The sequence below is a fragment of the Myxocyprinus asiaticus genome, chromosome 17, assembly GCF_019703515.2.
Source record: "Myxocyprinus asiaticus isolate MX2 ecotype Aquarium Trade chromosome 17, UBuf_Myxa_2, whole genome shotgun sequence".
Lineage (NCBI taxonomy): Eukaryota > Metazoa > Chordata > Actinopteri > Cypriniformes > Catostomidae > Myxocyprinus > Myxocyprinus asiaticus.
In genome coordinates, this window is record NC_059360.1 from 37,548,623 (window position 1) to 37,567,500 (window position 18,878).

Genomic DNA, 18,878 nt, shown 5'->3' on the forward strand with positions numbered 1-18,878 from the left:
GTTTTATTTTTTTATTTTTTATTATTATCTATGTCTTGCTGCTGTTTTTGTATTGTTTTTGTATTGTTGTACACTGGAAGCTCCTGTCACCAAGACAAATTCCTTGTATGTGTAAGCATACTTGGCAATAAAGCTGATTCTGATTCTGATTCTGATTCTAATGCGAGCAATCAATGGCTTACATTTCATTGTGGTAGAGTGTTGCGCATAGAGTTAAAGATCGATCTTGGGATTTAAGAATCGATATCCAGATTGTTCAAACGAAGATAGTGATGTATAGGAAAATCGATATATTTACCCACCCCTATTGAATGCCCTGTTTGGTTAATGTTCTCAGTCAGACTAGCTAGCTAACGTTAGCTAAAATAGATAGATACTATGTAACTTGTACTTCAACTCCTACATAGATAGCTAGAAAACAGATTATAATGACCAGGTGTACTAATGTTATAATTGTAATATTGATTAACGTTCAATAATTTAACAATTTATTTATTATTATTAACAAATCAAAATTATTTATCATTATTGGAGTGTAAAGTTGAAACTCACTCATCTTGAATCTCATCAGAAGCCGAGTTTGAACTTGATTTCGAATTTCAGAACGTGTTCTATGTGTGATACCTGTGACATGACACAATGTAGCACTTCTTTCTGGTGTGCGAACCTCTTTAGAAATGAAAAAAAAAAAAATGTTTCATGCTTTTGTTGAACAGACTCAAAACTGTGTTTTTGTTATGTAACTTTTTTAAAGCCTTGTGTACATAAATTTGCATTAAAACAGTAACTATTAAAGATCCCTAAAGTGTAGAGCTTTTGGCAATAGGAATATTGTTTACTTTCTAACAGTACTTTTCAATAAATTGTTGGGCAATTATGGAATATTTTATTGTTATATTGAATTTATCTTGTCAGAAGTAAATTCAAACTGACCAAGCTAAAAGAAATGCTTTAAATGTTTGCCAAAAATATGACATGTTTGATATGGAGATGTCTCTTAGTCCACAATTCAAAGAAAAGCTTGTGTTATTCATTTATTTATATCAGTCCTTCAGATATTTGCTTATACACCAGTCTTTGCTTTCAATAATATCCTGAAGTAATGCCCTGGCCAGGCGAAAAAATATCCACTTGGCTGACAGGAGCAAATGCCTTTAGTAATAAAACATGCAGCAAAGGGCATTGTTTTAAAAAGCATACTGGCATGCAAAAACACACACAGCCACAACACACACACAAACAAAGCTGTGAAGCAGTGGGCTTTTGCCAGCAGGCAGATATCTCAGTAACTACTGTATCGTTTTTGTCATAAGGAAGAGCATAATGGACTTTTAAATGATGGTAGACAATGTTCTATGATAATCCCTGCTTATACATGATCAGTGCAGATACATACAGTTGAATCATGGCTAAGACCAGTTTGGATGGTTTAATCTAAGAATAAAGCACAATTCCCAGTGTACATCTCATCTTAAATTGATGACTTTGTTCAAACAAAAATGAAAATACAATCATCATTTACTCACACATGTATTTCGACAATCCACTCACTAAACTCACACATACACAAACAGAATAGTGTACCGGCCCTCTCTGCCGATTGAAGTGGACAGCATTTTCCCCTCATCCTTAATTGATGGGCTAGGAGCTTCCAAGTCTTTTGTGAGAGCAAAGAAAAAGGTTGAAACCTCACATATGTGAGAGCTTATTCTTTTTTACATTTGCAGCAATCTTTGAGATGGGTATGGATGGTCCATAATGGCACACGCAAACACATACACACAATCACACACATTAATGCTAATGACTTTCAGAGCTATTCTGAATTAAAGAATGGGAAGGTGGCCATCACACTTTCATAGAACAAACATGGGGAAGCTACTGGTCTGTTGACCTGATTTAACAACCACACACAAACACATAAACACATTTGTTTTTCTATCATGACGAGTTTCCTTTGACTTCAATTGCTTTTTACTTTACAATTTTTTATGTTCTATTCGCTAATCCTACCCCTAAACACAACCCTCACACAATCCTTATGGCAATTATAGATTTTCATCATTAAGACATTTATTTAGTATTTTTTACTAAATAAACGTACTACATTTTTATCATTGGGACTGTTTGCTGATCCCTGTTTAGGTGATTTCAGGTTTTTCAGTCCTTGTGGGGATATTTGGTCCCCATAATGTAGGCAAAACCTGACCACACCTGACTCACACACATTTTGTATTATTTGTTTATGACTTATAATGAAATTGATAAAGTTTTGTGACGGATATTGGAAATTCATTGAATTATTATTATTATTATTATTTTTTTTTTTTTCTAGCTGATTTAGTCAGTCTGGTCTATGCCATCCAACTAATCAATTTATTGAAAAAACAAATGACCATTGAATAATAAAATCTATTCACGGCAGTTGGAAAGGTAATTTGGTCTTGTGCTGTTTTGGTGCCCTATATGAGCATTTATATCACAATGTAAGATCTGAACTCTAAATGTACACTAAACTGTGCATCGAGATAAAAAAACGGTAATCTTTTGTAAATGGTACAAAATACTGCTTTCAAAAATGTCTTTTGACACTCATCTTTACGTAGCTTAATGCAAGTTTTGCTTCCCACATGCAGCAATTTCATTCACGTCATTGTCTATATGTCACCTTCAGTGGGACGCAATGTAGAAAATTTCACTTTATTTTTGCAGTTGGATGCCAGAAATCCCGTAGACACTAAACATGAGAATTCACTCGCAGAGGAGAAAAAGAAAAAAAAAAAAGTCACTTGATTGGTGACAAAAGATAACAAGAAGTGGCTGCAGGGTGCCTCCCAAACCCTTGCTGCCTCAGAGTGGTGTGAATCGACCCCATCTGGTTTCATCTCACATCCCCACTCAAGATGGTGCCTTTCCTGCAAAAGCCATAATAGTATATAGATATGAGAGACAAAATATCCCTGCCAGAGTCCCTGGTGACTTAAATCAGTATGGGATCCCTCTAGAGCTCTGTCTGTTCCCTGGCTTGAATTGCAGTACACTTTAAGTAGTCCAATTTAACGTGAGAAACCACGGGCACTGCACTCCCAGGGAAGGAGGCAAGTCTCTGTCCATCTGTGGCTTTGCTTCCTATTGGGGCAGCCTCAAAAGGAAGTCTCAGAGACGTTTACGAGATTTATTTGTTTTTGCTTGGAGCACCGCAAAGATTCAGGAATGAGGCATGGCGATGTGATGGAATTAGTCTGTTACCTAAACAGGGTGCTTTAATGTGCAACTATATTATGCATTTAATGGCTCAAAGATGTGCAATGAACATTTAGATGATTCTGGCAAACTCTGGGGCAAACTCCATGAGGTCAGTATTCAAAAGCCAGTTTGAGTGTGTTAATCTCTATGAATCATACCCCTTTGAATTCATGTTACTGTACAGCATCTATCTATCTATCTATCTATCTATCTAATAATTATTTTTTTTGATTTAGGGAAAAATGTAATCACTCAAATTAGTTTAAATACACTAACCTTGAAAAAACTCTAAATAATATTTTAGAGTTTCAATAAAAAAAGCTAAAATGGCTAAAAGAGTCAAGTTAATTTTGTGAAAAGGTCTAGCATTTTCTGATGCAGGTTTGATATTGTGTTACCTAATTCACATTGGTTTTAAGGGGATCTGCCAATAACCCTTTGTTAAATCCAGTGTCGAATAAAAGTGAGCCATGCCCAACTGATCGAGCAGATCGTCAATACGAGGCACTGGATACGCATCAAATTTAAACACTGCATTGACCTCTCTATAATCCACACAGAACTGGACCGAGCCGTCGCTCTTTGGAACAAGCACCACCGGGCTGGCCCAGTCACTGTGGGATTCTTCTATTACCCCCATATCGAGCATGGCCTTTAATTCTTCCCAAATCACTTTTTTTTGTGCCCGGGTTATCAGTATGGACGACTGCGTACCACTACCCCTGGGGTTGTTTCGATATGGTGCTTTTTGAGGTTCGTACGGCTGGGAAGGGGCGAGAACACGTCTGAGAATTGTCTTTGCAACGGGCCACGTCCGTGACTTGGTCTTTGATTGGCTTTTAAGTTTACCTCTGGCCCAAGCTCCTCCCTCTCTGGAACCACCATAGCCAAAACCACGGGGACCACCTCCCTCCATGGTTTTAAGAGGTTGAGGTGGTAAATTTACTATGCTCCACCCCATCCATTCGTTTAACCCCATAATCAACTTCCCCGACTCGCCGTGTGACCTCAAAGGGCCCTTCCCACTTTGTGAGTAATTTAGAGCTTGATGTGGGTAGTAATACAAGGACTTTATCTTCCTGTGTAAATTCCCATAGCCGAGCTCCCCTGTTATACAGGTGGGACTGATGTTCTTGAGCCTGTAGCAAATTCTCCTGTGATAGCTGCCCCAGTGTGTGGAGTTTGCTCTCAGGTCAAGAATGTACTGAATTATTTTTTTTCTGTTTGAAGGTCCCTCCCCCCAATTTTCCCTCACAACATCTAAGACACTGCGAGGCTTACAGCCATACAATAATTCAAATGGGGAGAACCCCATGGAGACTTGCGAAACCTCTCGAACTGCGAATAACAGGGGTTCAAGCCTCTTATCCCATTTTCATGCATGAACTTACGAATCATGTTTGTCAGGGTTTGATTAAACCGTAAGTCGTCCATCTGTGGGTGGTACACACTTGTCTGAACTGATTTAATACCCAATAATTTGAACAGCTCGCGTAGTGTACGTGACATAAAAGTAGTGCCTTAATCAGTGAGGATTTCTTTTGGAATCCCCACTCGGGAGATAATTCTGTAGAGTGCCTCTGCAACACTACATGCTGAAATGTTGCATAGAGGCACTGCTTCTGGATATCGCATTGCGAAGTCCACCAGAACCAACACAAAGCGATGTCCGCTTGCTGTCCACTCTAATGGCCCAACGAGGTCCATGCCAAATCTCTTAAGGGGACATCAATCAAAGGAAGCGGGCACAAAGGCACTCTTGGGGTGGCCTGCAGATTCACTAGCTGACATTCACGGCATGCCGCACACCACCTGCGAACATCTCCGTGAAGGCCCAGCCAATAGAAATGGGCCATTAGATGGTTTAGTGTTTTTTTCTCGCCCTAAGTGACCCGCCATCGGATTATGATGAGCCATCTGGAATAGCATTTCCCGATGGCTCTTCAGTATCAACAACTGGTTGTATCCTCTTTTGTCTGAGCATCCTGCGTCACTTGATACAACCGATCATTTATAATAGAAAAATATGGATAAGAGAGTGCAATTTCAGGCTGAAGACGTTGACCATCAATCACATTCACTTGGACGAAGGTGTGTCTAAGGGTCTCGTCTCGCATCTGCTCTAGAGAGAAATCCCCGATGGGGAATCTTCTAAGGGCTGGGGAAGCAGAGACTTCCCCCTCCCATACGTCATCCTGACGTAGACGGCCCTGGCTCCGCCTCACCAGCCAGCGCATCGCAAACCCCACACAAAGACCCTTTGATACAGGGCCCATCCACACAAATTTCCCTTAATAAATTGGTAAATGCCAGCCAATTTGTACCCAGAATTAGTGGATTGGTGAGGCGGGGACTAACCGCAGCCTCAACACTATGCTTTTGTCCCCGGAATTGAATTTTCACAGTCACTACAGGATAATCGTGGATATCACCATGCACACACCTTACCTTCACCTTGTGACTAGCACCCAAAACATCTTCTTGAACCAGGCATTGATGGATGGAGGTTTGGCTGCAACCCGAATCCACCAAGCCCTGGTGTGTACGGGTATGCTCGATTGGGGGGTGGCCTGCGGCGCGTCTGGGATCCGAAACAATGTCCCCACCTCAATCACCGGGCATTGGTCCCGGTAATGCCTAGGCTCCCCATAGCTCCAGAAGACCAGCCCAGACTTCATGCCCGTGCCCGCGGCAGCGGGTTCACCAACCTGGGAATGAGAGCGGAGAGGGACAAGAGAAATCGGCAGGTAGTGCAGTCCTCAAAGCCGGGGAGCCGGTTTGGGAGGGGGCACACCCCGTTTCTGGGGAGGAGAAACAGGACAGAAGGAAGGGGAAGGAGGGGAAACAGGACAGAGAGAGAAGGATCCCGGGGCTTGCCGGCTCCCAAATACGCCACCATGTGATCTTCTGCCAGCTGGATGGCCGTTTGGAGCGATGCCGGGCGGTGGCACTGAACCCACTCAACCACACCCCCACCAACACAAAGGTAATTATTTACAGTAATCTAATTATGTTCTAGTTAAAAAAGTAGTGTCACACATAACTGACTTTCAATTAAGTTAATTACTTTTAAATACATAACTTGGGTTACACATATTTCAAAACTAATATTTATGTAGAGTACATTTCAAACAAGAATGTTAATTAATGGACATGGTAGAAAACCACATACAATTGGTGAGAAAACATTTTCCAACAATTGTCCTTGCTTTCCTACACTGTCACTCCAAACTTATAAGCACTCTAAGTTAAGAATATCTCCCACCTCCATCAGTCTAGGCTCTGAAGAGCAGAAGACCCTGCAGGTCCAAATGAACTGTTTTAGTTAGAGAGAGAAAGAGAGAGCGAGAGAGAGAGGCAGTGTATTCCTGGCTCAGTGCTCTGTGTGAGGTGTTAACCAAGTGAGAAGCGCAGGGACTCGTTGGGCGCCTGGCCCGCCTCCACGCACACCCACCACTTCATATCTTCATCTGATGTGTCAATCCCCAGACTGGCCTGGCAGGAGAGAGTGAGGAAAGGGTCACTAGAGATCACAGATGCCACCCTGTTCCTCTCTCTCTCTTTGCTTCTCTATCAGTCTCGGTTTTATTTTTTCTTTAAGTTTGCTGAGGATCAAATGGAGTTGAAGAACAAGATCTTTCCACATTGATGAGCTTTTGAAAGTCAAAATAAACTCCTAAAGAGTGGGAGTGTATGAGTGCAAGGGTTGGATGGGCTGTTAAAGAACTTGTTGATCGTACGTGCCACACAAGTACAGTAGCTTATTATGCTATGAGATTGGTATCTTTCAAAATAAAAATTACAATCCCAAGGTTTTGGGTCAGGTGAGCTGCTTCTGTATTGAAAAACAATTACCAGTTTTAATCTCTGCCAATATAATAACTTCCGTTATGACACCAATTTCAAGAAATATATAAATATAATAATTCAAGAGGAAAAAAAATACAAATGTCTTCCCACCAGCCGTCATACAAACGCAAGCGCTAAGTACTAAGACGTCTCTGTGTCCTTTAAAGCAATGATATGAATAATAACAGTAATGATGTCTAACGTGGGAGGAAACGGTTAGCACAGTTGAGGAAAATAATGAGTTTTAATGCCAATGCTAATGGGAAAAAAATAGATTCCCCCCCCTTCAAGGGAAGAAGAGCATTTAAGAGCTCTCATTCAGCAGTACCCTTGTGATAATAGCCACACTACCACATGTATCTCTGTCCTAGAGTAAAAAAGATGGGAAAAAAAAAAATTATATATATATATATGTATACTTGTTAGACTTCTAAATGCGCTTTGCGTGTTTTGAATTTGAGGAGGCTGTCGTTCTGTTTTTGCCATCTGCTAACTATGGGACATATCAATACTAAAATATTTGAAACTGTCATAGTTTTAGGAAACCTCCAACACCTGTGCAGGTGGTGAAGTTACCATGCTGTGTTATTTTTTCACTATGCTTTTCCTTTTTTACAGCCCTTACATGTTCCATAATATTGTATTCAAATGGATTAGCATAACTGGTTTTCTAAACTGTCTGTGTAGACAAAAAAAAAAAAAAAAAAAAAAAAAAAACGATTTTAACGTATCATAAAACATTTTGATTACATCAAAGAAAAAAGTAAATAGAATTTTGCTTATACAACCTAGTTTCCTCTGAAAAAAAAAAAAAAAAAAAAAAATCTTCAGATCTTTAGATCTTCACTGCTCTGCAAGAGGAGCAAGTTCAATATAAATCACTTTTCTGTCTGATTGAAAGGAAAAATACACCTAAAAATAATACAGATACAACTGATCTTGTTTGTGAGGCAGGTAGACATGTTTAGCCTAATATTAGTCATTGAGTTTTTCTACACTGCCTGAATAAACTGATCAATAAGGTCCACTCTGTTTCTTTCTTAAATCAATCAATCAATCAATCAATCAATCAATCAATCAATCAATCAATCAAGCCTGCCTGCCTGTCTGTCTGTCTATCTATCTATCTATACATCCATCCATCCATCCATCTATCCATTCAGGAAAGAGGTTTGATGTCTCAGCTTTCTCAACTGCTCATTGACCTTCAAGATCTGGTCATCGAGAACATTTGCTAGGTCACCTTTCAGAAGCTTGTGGCTGGAATTTGAACTTGGAACATTATTTGGTGGCAGAGAGCCCCTCTGGGAGGCTTGTATCAAACACTGCTTTCCTCTTTTATCTTCTAAATGGCCTCCTCATGTTCTTACTCTTTTGCAAATGCTTCCTCTTAAACAAATTACTTGAGCCAGGTTTTATAAATTATGAATGCTTTGATTCGGACTAAAAAAGTGTTGTAATTTTGACACATCTAAAGAAAACTGGATGCATTGCATGTACATGAATTGTAGAATTATGGGGTTTAGCAAACTACATCACACGGCTTTGTTTTCATTCGGACAACTACCAACATTTAGTGAGTTAATGTCACTAACAATTTTTCAATAACTGATAGACTTGCACCTTCATTGTTAAGTTCCTTCATTCTCAACTAACAATCTGGGGTGTGTTTACAACAACATAACTCACAGCTTATCCACCATAGTACTATGCATCATTGGAGAAATTATCTAGCTAGTCACAAATGTTTCCCAAAACCGTAGTAACTGTGTCGTGCATCCAAAGTTTGAACCAAGTTGGTTCAACAACATAGAGCTGTCATTAATGACGTTACGCAGGGGGTGGAGTAATAACTTTTGCGAATATTAAATTCTAAAAGTACATTTACACATACACCAGAAAGCTGTTTAATGCGAGAAAGCTGCTGAAGACAGGAAAACTGCATGCACTGCAGAGATACATTCACTGCAATAGATGGGTTTCCATCAACATAAAACCTTGGGGTTCCCCGTCGCACTTGAGCACATATGCACATTTATACTCTTCAAAAACATATAAACGGCACGTATGCATTAATATAAACACATCAAAGCTGTGTTCTCCAACAGAAACCATGTGTGATAAAGCACTTTCTCTTAACTGCCTTTAATTCCCTAAACAACTACATTAGTTTTTATGTGACGATTTAAAAACAGAGCTTTTCTGCAAAACCCCGGAATAAGCCATTTTCTTAAATGCATGAAAACAAGGTCAAAGTGTTGACAGAGTGAAAAAAATATATATGGAACAAAAGATATAGAAGCCTCAGCGAAGTCAAACGATGTCTAGCACAGCAAACTAACAAGGAACTATGCTTCTAACCAAAGATAAAGACTATAGTTCTAACCACACAACTTTGCGATGCTGTTTGCAAATGTTAGTTGGAACTACGGTTACAGAAAACACCAAATCATTGAACTATGTTGGTAACGATGGAACTTGCGACCATAGTTGTCTAACGATGCTTTTGGAAAAAGCACCCCAAATGAGCTAACAATCAGATACTTAATTTAGACAGCTAACATGCTAGACAACTAGCGAGATAACTTTTCTTAATAACATTACTTTTTTTGATGTTGCTTTAAAAGATATTGTGGCTAGGATTTTGGGCAGTATTCAAAAATAAGGGATAATGTACATTTAGCTGGTCATTTTTCACAAAATCTATACCCTGTAAAGCTAAATTTTTTTCATACACACACAGGCTATTAATGCATGTGAAATGAGAAAAGTTTTGCTTCAGATGTGAGTGAAATGCTAAAAGCACAGTTTCAAGGTCAGATCAACTTAAATGACAGGACACAGATGTCTTTGGAAATGGAAAGTGTCGTCTTGAAAACAGCAAACAGACTGTTCTTCTTCACCTTATTCCTAAGGTGTTACCCAATGGATAAGAAACTCTATCCTTCTGCAATGTCTCCCATGTGGTCATAACCTCCCTTACAGTATGTGTGACACAGTGTGCTAATCGAATTCAGGTCATTATTTCATTGTAAATAAGGTTTAAATTTACAGGAACGGTGCTCAATGCCACCTATTAACCTTCAATATATTTAGAAATGAGGTATTACGGGAGTTTTGGTCCCCCTGTGTCTTCATTATAGATCATCCTCTAGCTTATAGCTCTTTACTTCATATCAGCATTGTTGATTGCTTATGCACCTTGTGGAGGTACAGGACCAGGTTAGGAATTAAGACGCCTCATTGTGCACCATATTGGTTTCAGATTTACAGGAATAGATGGATATTTGGCCTATTATACATTGTCAATTCACTGCATTGTAAACAAATTGTCTCTGTCCTGAAACCATTTTTCCAATTAAAGAATCACAAATGACCAAAACATCTGTTAATGTCAACATAACATCAAACCTCTGAAACTACTTTCCTTTTCACCTAATGTCACCTAGGCGTTGTGAGTGGGGAAAATAATGTTAACCAATAGCCACATAGCTATTTAGACATTGTTTTAGGCTACTGTAGGTAATGCCTTTCTAAAATCTGGTTTAATTAAAAATGGTTTAAAAAAAATAAGTGTTATCATTTGGGATTTGGGATGTTGAGATGATCTTTATAAGATCTCCATAAAATCGACTTTATATCTGGAATCACACTATATTTGGTATTTGACAAGGGCATTTTTTTATAAACTCAAAAGTTTACTCATTTTTATTTTACACTTTTCTATTAAGTACATTTGCATTTTACTTCGATCATCTAATTTATTTTATTTTCTTGTATCTTAAAGTTTACAGTATCATTTGTGCATATTTGAATAGACAGCTCCTCTAATTATTAATATTAAGACATATCGAAAGGTCACAGACCAGCAAGTGTGATATCTCAAAGGCTCTCAATTGCTTGATACTTTTGTTCTTAGAAATCCAAGATCATCATTTACATTTTTAAATCTGCATTTTTCATATAGATTGCGTCATTTTCTAATTTTAATATCAGTGTTATTTCCCATGACACCTTTTGTCTTATTATACATTATGAATTTCTCTCTCTCCCTCTCTTCTCTTCTCTCCTCTAATCCCTGTGCCTGCACTACGCTTATGAGCTGAAATATTTTATCAGGTGGAGGCCGCAGTCATAGTTATCATTTTAATCTTATTTCAATAAAAAAAATAATCTCTCTTCTCCTGGGTTTGACAGCAGCTAATGGTTTTTGGTTATCGTAAAGGAAACTTTGAAGACTGTGACTGGGGAAAAAAAGCAAAGTGCGTTGTATATTTTTGCCAAAGCTTATTCATAAAACATGAGTCAGAAATGATACAGTACAGGTTAGGATATTTGAAGACTCGGTCACATGAGCATGACTAACGGTAAGTAACAGTCCATTGGGTCATTCACAGCAAAACCTTCAGGGCTTTATAGAGTAGCACTAAACCATGTTCTTTGAAATTGGCTTGACTTGCAGCATGTTGGGTGACGTACAAAAGGGAAAGTTCCAGATCTTATTTTTTTAACCTAATATTTGCTCTAAGCAGTTTTAGTGGTTGTTCAATAGGTGATTTGTGATTTTTCAGTTGGCATCAGTAACTTTTTTGGAATAATAAGACATACAGTAATTTGCACTCAGAGATACATTAACACATAATAAACCTGACAGGGTGATCAGGGCCCTGTTGCAAAGTTTTTTTTGTGATAATTACCAGATAACCATACATTTTCCTGTTTGTTACCACAACTACTTACCAAATAAACAAATACATGCACATGCAATATTGATTTGCATTGAAAATGTATTGAAATGAAGACCATGGAATGGTATTAGAGAATGTCAGAATGTCATGATTGACCAATCAGAATTGTGAATTCCAGAAAGCCATGTAATAATTAAACATAAAGACATACAATCAAGCATCCAATCTCATCTACAGTAAACATTATGATTATTATAATCCTATTCCATACAGTACTTTGACCACTGATGGGGATACCATGTTTGCAGGATTCATATTCAAACAGAAAATGTAGTGTAAATGCACATTGTCATCTCTGTTTCTCAAGTGAGAACGCTTACTTCATGACAGTTCTGTCAAACACATAACAAGTCCAGTGAGACATTTCACTGGACTTGCAGCTTGAAAAAAAAAAAAAAAAATCAATAAAAAATAACATCAAATTCCCTATTTGTGTATAATTATAATCTGAAATGAAAGTTCATACAAAGGAATAAAAGGAATACAAATATTATCTATCTATAAATATTAATTTATTAAGTGTTATCCAATTTTTACTTCCTCATAAAAAAAAATATTGCTGTTAGTATTATTATTATTGTTATAGTTGTTGTTGTTATATATTGTTGTTTTGTTATTACTATTAGTTTTGTTGTTGTTTGTCAATTTATTCAATTGTTGATGTCTTTTGGTGTTGATCTGTTGTCTTTTTTTTCTTTTCTTTTTTGAATATGTGTTTTCTGTTTATTATTAGCTGACTCGGTGCTTCATCATTCTGCAAAAATTCATATCTGCTGAGCATAAGGGAGAGAAACGGTGGGGAATCAATCTTTTGTGCTTGGCCAGATAAACACAAGACACAATCAGAGGGAGGAAAAGAGACAGAAAGGAGAAGGCCTCATCCTGGTGGTGATGGATAGCTAGAGTAAAAGTGTCAGGATGGTATTATGTAAATTAAGGAGGCATCGGAGCATCGCCTTGATGATTATGGGAGAAGTGAATGATGTTTGCGCTCCCCAGGCACTTTGCTGTGCCTTGTTATTTTTCTTTTTTTTTTTTTTCTTTCTTCCAGCCAGCCCTCGGATGCATTCGCTCTGACCCCCTGGACAGAGGGGAGGAGAATCTCCCGGGAACACACTCCAAAAAATTGGAAAAGACATCTGTTTCATTTACTAAACAAATTATCTGCCAGTATTTTTCACCTAATGGGCATGGGGAATGAAGTGCAGACTCCGAGCATACACACATGAAACAGGAAACAGAGGGGTGGCCCTCTGCTAATAACGCCTGGGCTCCTGACCTTATCCTGGCCTTTTGCCTCATCTGCCCTGGTGGTACATCTACAACTGACAAGTATACCCAGGAATTCTTAAATCATTGTAACCTATCTGGGATTTGAACACTGTGTCTGAAAACGTAAAGTACTTCCGATCCAAAGGGAATATCAAAACCATTTCTTTCAGTTGTTACATTGCAATTAGTTATTTACAATCGTAGTGGGGCCATTTAAGTGCACAACTCGCATCAGAAGAGCCAAATATTTCAAAAACCACACAACCCGTACACTACTACTTGTGTGAAGTTACCTTAATACAGCACCATGTTACAAAGACAGTCTCCCTAAAGAAATGCTCTAGGATTGCCCCTTGTGGTTTTGAACCTGCAACTTTCCACTCCTAATAAAACAACTGATAAGGAACTGTGACATGAATATCTCTTTGCTCTGTGTGATCGCTCATTTTTTTTTTTTTTTTTTTTTTTTTTTTTTTTTTTAATGATCATTTTGTCCAATACAAAAGCTTCACATTTACTCTTTGCTTACTTCAGCATGTTTGGCTCTGTCCATCAACTTTTAAAGGAAAAAACCCTTGCTATGATGACATAATGCCACAAACCCCAAAAAATGACCATATAACGTTGATTTAAACAACTTTAATCATCTCAAATAATACAGAATAGATTTAATAGAAGACAGGGCCAGAGTGGGATTCATATTCAGCCCGGGATGTCATGTCCAAATCAGCCCACACTCAAAAGGGGGGTTGTCGGTGAAGATGATAACAATAAAACAAGATCACAGCAAAAATATGCAATATATGCAATTACTTGAAAATCATTTAAGCTCTCCATGTCATTATACCACATACAGCATTCACTAAGATTTTCACTTTGTCATAAGACTTCATTGCATGTGTTGTAAAAATAAGTGAATGTTAAAGGGGTAGTTGATCATTTCCTCACCCTCATGCCATTCCAGATGTGTATGACTTTCTTCTGCAGAACATGAAGATGTTTAGAAGAAAATCTCAGCTCTGTTGGTCCATTCAATGCAAGTAAAAGAGAAGCGGTGAGAAACAGATCAATAATTAAGTCATTTTTTTACTATAAATCTCCACTTTCACAAGCGCTGTTCTCTCTTAAGAGTTCTTCTTCTGTGTTTGGTGATTTACATATGCATATTGCCCCCTACTGGGCAGGGAGGAGAATTTATAGTAAAAAAGGACTTAAATTTTGATCTGTTTCTCACCCACACCTATCATATTGCTTCTGAAGACATAGATTAAACCACTGGAGTTGTATGGATTACTTTTATGCTGCATTATATGATTTTTGTACCTTCTGAGTTCTGATCACCATTCACTTGCATTGAAAGGACCAACATAAATTAGAAATTCTTCTAAAAAGCTTATTTTGTGTTCAGCAGAAGAAAGAAAGTCATACACATCTGGGATGGCATGAGGGTGAGTAAATGATGAGAGAAATTTCATTTTTGGGTAAACTAAGTTTATTTTAAAGACTATCTAGGCACATAATAACACTGTAGAACTGTAACTGTTTATAACTATTTCAAGATGTACAGGCTCACACTTTAAATGGTCAGTGCTTTGTATTTTAGATAATTAAAATAGCAACAGATCCAGTGAAACAATGAAGGTTGAGTGATTGTTTTTACATTTTTACATGCCATTCAAAAACGTGCCATTTTACAACGATAACAGTGAAATAAAAGACAAAAAATAACACATTTGTACTTTTCTTTTACTTGGAATGTAAATGTTCAGGACAAAGGCAAAATGGTTACTGTCTCTTTAAGAGGGTTTTATCGCAGGATACAATATTGAAGGCACTCAACATTGTGCAGTATGTTTCGTTGAGTTTAATCTTTTGAGAGCTGTAAAGTCCCATTATTTTCGCACCATGTCGTGCTGTTGCATCTGTATTCGTTTAAGTATTCTGTTATTTTGTGACAAAACGTAATAATAATAATAATAATAATAGTTTTTCTATTATCATTCTGCACTGCTAAGGGAGAGTATTTCAGAGATTAATTGATTGAAATTGTGAGACTGCAGTTAGTATTAAACTTGTGATGATCTTGTAGGCTACCTGAAGCATGTTCATCCATTCAGCTATTAGTAGCTTATCTGTTCTCGATGGATCTTCCGTGATCCTTCCCGCGCTGTCAAGTGAAGCGGCGCAACATCAGCAACATCAGTTTCGTCTCTCACATGCTATTCTCTCATTTGTTTGGGTGTGAGATGATAAAATACAGACTGCGTCCGTTATAATACGGAACGCAATTCTGATCCTTTAAATACCGGATGTTACCGACTGTTGGCAATTGTTATGCGACATATGACCTAACCGGCCCAATTTTTGACCGGTCCAGCGGAAATTCCCCTGATATTCCAGATTAGCCACTCCGGCCCTGATAGAAGAACTGTAATTTAATGAAATTACAAGCTTCACATTTCTGCCTTTAAACCCTCCAAAAACCCTCCCCATTTACTTCCACTGTAAGAGACACTTGGCACCTTGATTTTTGCTTCTTTTTGGGAGGGGGGTCAACATTTGGCCATTGTATGAGTCTTAAAAATGACCCACATGCCCAGTAATGACCTTTGCCACAAAAACATTTTAAATATTTCTCATTCATAAATGTACATGTCTGAGTATGACATTATAATAGTCGCAAAATCTATTACACTATATAACTTACAATAGATAAACTAAAAATGTACACAGACAATCTTACATGATCAGGATAATATAGAAATATAAACTTTTTTTTTTTTTTTTTTCTGACTTTCTGGTTTCCATATTGATTTTTCTGAGAATGCATTTTGCTTTATGATAATTTTCCCATTTGTGTAATTCATCATAATATGGTTGTAACAAGAAAGTTGAGAATGACATACAGTACAAATTTCCTAGAAGATGATTTTCTGCCAATATCTCATTGGTGGATGCCATGGTAACACTCTATTGTATGTCCTATCCCTAAAGTGACATGAGAAGAGATATGGAAGGATGAGACAGATGGAGAGAAAGAGAAAGAAAGAGTGCATGCACAAGAGTCTGGTCACATCTAGGCCTCTAATAACCCTTTCTCCATAACCAAACTCTGCCCTTCCATGTTAACATACTGTGAACTGAGCCCAAGTGACAAAATCAATCCATCACGGCCGTGCTGTCGACACAAAGAGGGACGAGGAGCTAACAGAAATTGATGACATCCCTGCTCGAATTTTACATAGTTTCGGCCACAGCGGCGATTGAAACAGACAAAGATTTATAGTCCGACCCATGCCGCTGCTACCCTTGATTGCCTCTTTTTTTTTCCCCTGAAAGGCTTTTCTGCATATTTATTCCCAAGCTCACAAGGACCTCAGAGAGGCATTAGAGTGACAATCTTACTCCACCTATGGCATGGCAGCATCTGGGAATTTGCATCTTTCACGGCATACAAGACTAATGCTCTCCTGCCCCTCTGTTGCTTCCGTACCGTTTTTATTCGTTAATTATGACTTTTATCCGTATGCCGTTCGCTCACAGCTCTTATTTGTGCGTCTCACTGTGTAATTTAGAGAATAATTCACACTGGTGCGAGCTGATCTCACTATCTGTTTGGCTGGCACTGTGAGCGGGATTATAGCCGGCAGGCACTGGCTTGATTAGTTCTTGTTGTGTTGTTTTTGTTGGTGAGACAAACCTTTCTCATTGGCATTATTGTGTTTGAAAGATGTTTGTGGTGACAACATGTTTGGCTCTTAAATTGCTCCATTTATCTATGTGCATGTGTGTGTGTGTGTTTCTCCACAACACCGCCACTGCACTGACTTGCCCTGCGTTATGCATTGAAGGTTTTACGAGTTCTTATGGAAAATATAAATTTCATTGATATTACTGGCTAGTAACAAATGCCTCTCATCACAAGCATCGTAAAAATGAACACAGCAGTTAGCATGACAGGAAACTGATTATAATAATTCAAATGTGATGAATAACTTTCATCAAACATCTAGCGAGAGCATCTCTAAATGGAAGTTCCACATCTCTGAGTATCCATTACAAATGTGCTGTGAAATGGAAGGAAACGGGGACCTTGTGCCTCTCATGCATTTGTGCATACCATAAACATGTATTACACAAAAAATGTTCTTATCAAACACAGGAATGGCTGATAAACTCTAGAGACACTGTCAGGAAAATGTAAGACGACCATACCGTCACACTCCACCCAAGCATAACTTGGTGATGCTAGCGAGTCTGAAAATGATCAGTATTGTATTACTGCATCAGAACATTTCAAATAAGCTGGAATGCTTTCAGAAAACTCTCCATCATACTTGATTCCATGAATGTGATGCACTGAGTGCAGTATATAATTGGATCGGCAAAACAAGGTGCAGTCTGTTGAAAGAAAAGAAAAACTGTATTATTAAATATGCTCAAGAAGAATCGATATAAAATCATGGTTGCTTTGTACGGTATTCCCTAAGATGTTTTTGGGTGAGCCTGTCATTGCTTTGAAATAACTGTTTATGAATAGTTATGGCGATGGTCAGTTCCCAAATTTAACAGTGGAATTGGCATAACTCAGCAGTTAAGCTTAAGATCAGGAAAGATAATTTGGGAATCTTTTAAGTTCATATAAGAGAGAGGTGCAGTACAGCTTTGAGTTCAAAGAAATGTTCCTTTCTTTTCAACAACTTAAGCCTACCAGAACAAAGGCTGCAGAAACTGTCTTGAAAAGGCTTATTGGAAATGTACAGCAAGAATTCCTGAACACTGGGGACATTACTTGAAATTGTAAGCATTCAAAATGCACTCACTAACCACTTTTGAAATGCTAATATGGTCAAACTGCAGAGCTGAATGGTTTATTGCGATATTTCTCAAAAATGCACACTTTGTGAATCACAATGCATTTCACAACAATTAGCAAGTTGTGAAGAAGCTGTGCATGCCCAAAATGCTTTATGCAACAAAGCTGTGCAAATTTATAGTGACCTTTCAGGGACTTATGTGACACGTCTCTTATTATGGATTAGAAATAGCCCTCTTAGACTTGAGTTTACAAAATATTAGATGGCCTCATGCTGCACAATGCAATCAAGAAAAAAAGAAAAAAAAACACTTTCATTTTGTGAACTGTAGAGGAACGATTATATTTTGCTTAAAATATTTAAGCCTGTTTTGATAGAGAATTATGATGATGGCAGCCAAACACAGCAAGGTATAACAGACGTTAGAGTGCACTCTATAGATATATTCAAACATTTCTTACATTTACATTTATGCATTTGGCAGACGCTTTTATCCAAATTGATCCCACTTATTACGGAGACAATCCCACCGGAGCAACATAAAGTTAAGTGCCTCGCTCAAGGACACAATGGTGGTGGCTGTGGGGATTAAACCGGCAACCTTCTGCTTACCAGTTCTGTGCTCTACGCCACCACCACTCCTAGTTCTTACTGATTATGGAAATAAAAATAACACAAGGGGGAAGACAGAACAGAGAAATATATATATTGCAACAATAATAATAATAATATATATATATATATATATATATATATATATATATATATATATAGCACATTAAATTATGGGTCATTGACAAATGAGGCTGTCTGAGGTCATACAATTTTTTATCTATTTTAAAACACATCACGTTTTAGGAATGTAATATTAGTGTCAGTGTTGGTTTCATACATTTTTGAAAACATGTATAGCATTTTCAACAACAACAACAAAAAAGCTTTAATG